This window comes from Mustela lutreola, chromosome X, assembly GCF_030435805.1.
Source record: "Mustela lutreola isolate mMusLut2 chromosome X, mMusLut2.pri, whole genome shotgun sequence".
Classification (NCBI taxonomy): Eukaryota; Metazoa; Chordata; class Mammalia; order Carnivora; family Mustelidae; genus Mustela; species Mustela lutreola.
The window spans coordinates 65,823,158-65,827,202 of record NC_081308.1 but is presented as its reverse complement, the minus strand read 5'-3'; positions in this window follow the sequence as shown (position 1 = coordinate 65,827,202).

The following is a 4,045-nucleotide window of genomic DNA, read 5'->3' as shown; positions in this document are numbered from 1 at the left end:
CCAACATCATTCTTAAAGGGACTATCCACCAAGATGATCTAACAATTGTAAATATCTATGCCCCCAATATGGGAGCAGCCAATTACATAAGAAAACTGTTAATCAAGATAAAGAGTCATATTGATATGAATACATTAATAGTCAGAGATCTTAACACACCTCTCTCAGAAATAGACAGATCATTGAAGCAGAAAATCAGTAAAGAAACAAGAGCATTGAATGACACATTAGGCCAGATGGACCTCAGAGATATATACAGAACATTCCACCCTAAAACAACAGAATACTCATTCTTGTCAAGTTCACATGGAACCTTCTCAAGAATAGACCACATACAGGGTCACAAATCAGGACTCAACTGACACCAAAAGACTGAAATTATTCCCTGCATATTCTCAGATCACAATGCTTTGAAACTGGAGCTCAATCACAAGGAAAAGTTCCAAAGGAACTCAAACACCTGGAGGCTAAAGACCACCTTGCTTATGAATGTTTGGATCAACCAGGAGATCAAAGAAGAACTGAAACAATTCATGGAAACCAATGAGAATGAAGACACTTGGGTCCAAAACCTATGGGATACAGCAAAGGCAGTTTTAAGGGGGAAATACATAGCCATCCAAGCCTCCCTCAAAAAAACTGAAAAATCCAGAATACACCAGCTGTCTCTACACCTTAAAGAACTGGAGAATCAACAACAAATCAAACCAACTCCACACATAAGAAGGGAAATCATCAAGATTAGAGCTGAGATCAATGTGGTAGAAACCAGAGATAGAGTAGAACGTATCAATGAAACTAGAAGCTTGTTTTTTGAAAGAATAAATAAGATTGATAAACCATTGGCAACACTAATCCAAAAGAAAAGAGAGAAAGCCCAAATTCATAAAATTATGAATGAAAAGGGAGAGATCACAACGAACATCAAGGAAGTAGAAACAATCATCAGAAGTTATTATCAACAGTTATATGCCAATAAGCTTAGCAGCCTAGATGAAATGGATGCATTCCTGGAAAACTCTAAACTCCCAAAATTGAACCAGGAAGAAATTGACAACCTGAATAGACCAATATCTAATAACGAGATTGAAGCAGTGATCAAAAACCTCCCAAAAAACAAGAGCCCAGGACCTGACGGATTCCCTGGGGAATTCTACCAAACCTTCAAAGAAGAAATAGCACCCATCCTCCTGAAGCTGTTTCAAAAAATTGAAGCAGAAGGAAAACTTGCTGACTCTTTCTATGAAGCCAGCATTACCCTGACCCCCAAACCAGGCAAAGACCCTACCAAAAAGGAGAATTTCAGACCAATATCACTGATGAATATGGATGCTAAGATTCTCAACAAGATCCTAGCAAACAGGATCCAATAGCACATTAAAAAAGCTATCCACCATGACCAGGCGGGATTCATCCCTGGGCTACAAGGATGGTTCAACATTTTCAAATTAATCAATGTGATAGAACAAATTAATATGAGAAGAGAGAAGAACCACATGGTCCTCTCAATTGATGCAGAAAAAGCATTTGACAAAATCCAGCATCCATTCCTGATTAAAACACTTCAAAGTATAGGGATACAGGAAACATTCCTGAACTTCATAAAATCTATCTATGAAAGACCCATAGCAAATATCATCCTCAATGGAAAAAAGCTTGCAGCTTTCCCGTTGATATCAGGAACACGACAAGGATGTCCATTTTCCCCACTCTTGTTCAACATAGTATTAGAAGTCCTAGCAACAGCAATCAGACAACAAAGAGAAATAAAACGTATCCAAATTGGCAATGAAGAAGTCAAACTCTCTCTCTTCGCGGATGACATGATTCTTTATATGGAAAACCCAAAAGACTCCACCCCCAAACTACTAGAACTCATACAGCAATTCAGTAATGTGGCAGGATACAAAGTCAATGTACAGAAATCAGTGGCTTTCTTAAACACTAACAATGAAAATACAGAAAGGGAAATTAGAGAATCGATTCCATTTACTATAGCACCAAGAACCATAAGATACCTGGGAATAACCCTAACCAAACAGGTAAAGGATCTGTACTTGAGGAACTACAGAACACTCATGAAAGAAATTGAAGAAGACACAAAAAGATGGAAAACCATTCCATGCTCTTCGATTGGAAGAATAAACATTGTTAAAATGTCTATACTGTCTAAAGCAATCTATACCGTTAATGCCATTCCGATCAAAATTCCACTGATATTTTTCAAAGAGCTGGAGCAAATAATCCTAAAATTTGTATGGAATCAGAAGAGACCCTGAATTGCTAAGGAAATGTTGAAAAACAACAATAAAACTGGGGGCATCATTTTACTTGATTTCAAGCTTTACTACAAAGCTGTGATCACCAAGACAGCATGGTACTGGCATAAAAACAGACACATAGACCAGTGGAACAGAGTAGAGAGCCCAGATATGGACCCTGAACTCTATGGGCAAATAATCTTCAACAAAACAGGAAAAAATATACAGTGGAAAAAAGATAGTCTCTTCAATAAATGGTGCTGGGAAAATTGGACAGCTATATGTAGAAGAATGAAACTCGATCATTCTCTTACACAGTATGCAAAGATAAACTCGAAATGGATAAAAGACCTCAACGTGAGACAGGAATCCATCAGAATCCTAGAGGAGAACATAGGCAGTAATCTCTTCGATATCAGCCACAGAAACTTCTTTCAAGACATGTCTCCAAAGGCAAAGGAAACTAAAGTGAAGATGAACTTTTGGGACTTCATCAAAATCAGAAGCTTCTGAACCACAAAGGAAACAGGCAAGAAAACAAAGAGGCAACCCACGGAATTGGAGAAGATATTTGCAAATGACAGTACAGATAAAAGGTTGATATCCAGGATCTATAATGAACTCCTCAAACTCAACACACATGAAACAGTCAAACATATCCAACAATGGGCAGAAGATATGAACAGACACTTCTCCATTGAAAACATACAAATGGCTATCAGACACATGAAAAAATGTTCATTATCACTAGCCATCAGGGAGATTCAAATTAAAACCACATTGAGATATCACCTTACACCAGTTAGAATGGCCAAAATTAGCAAGACAGGAAGCAACATGTATTGGAGGGTATGTGGAGAAAGGGGAACCCTCTTCCACTGTTGGTGGGAATGCAAGTTGGTGCAGCCACTTTGGAGAACAGTGAGGAGATTCCTCAAGAAATTAAAAATAGAGCTTCCCTATGACCCTGCAATTGCACTCCTGGGTATTTATCCCAAAGATACAGATGTAGTGAAAAGAAGGGCCATCTGTACCCCAATGTTTATAGCAGCAATGGCCACGGTCGCCAAACTGTGGAAAGAACCAAGATGCCCTTCAACGGATGAATGGATAAGGAAGATGTGGTTCATATACACTATGCAGTATTATGCCTCCATCAGAACGGATGAATACCCAACTTTTGTAGCAACATGGGCGGGACTGGAAGAGATTATGCTGAGTGAAATAAGTCAAGCAGAGAGAGTCAATTATCGTATGGTTTCACTTATTTGTGGAGCATAACAAATAGCATGGAGGACAATGGGTGTTACAGAGGAGAACCGAGTTGAGGGAAATTGAAAGGGGTGGTGAACCATGAGAGACTATGGACTCTGAAAAACAATCTGAGGGGTTTGAAGGGGTGGAGGGTGGTAGGTTGGGGGAACCAGGTGTTGGGTATTAGAGAGGGTACGGATTACCTGGAGCATGGGTGTGGTGCAAAAACAATGAATACTGTTATGCGAAAATAAACTTTAAAAATTTAAAAAAGAAAGAAAAAAAGGAAATAAAAATACTGAAAAGGTATAGTAATCAAGACTATGGTACTGGCTTAAGTATAAAAATATATATCAGTTCAGTACAATTGAGAGTCCAGAAAAAAAAAAACAACATACATTTATGTTCACTTGTTTTTCAGAAAATGTGCCAAGACGATTTAATAGGGTGGGGGGAAGAATAGTGTTTTCAACATTTTGTACTGGGACAACTGAATATCCATCTGGAAAAGACCTTGTTTGGACACCTAC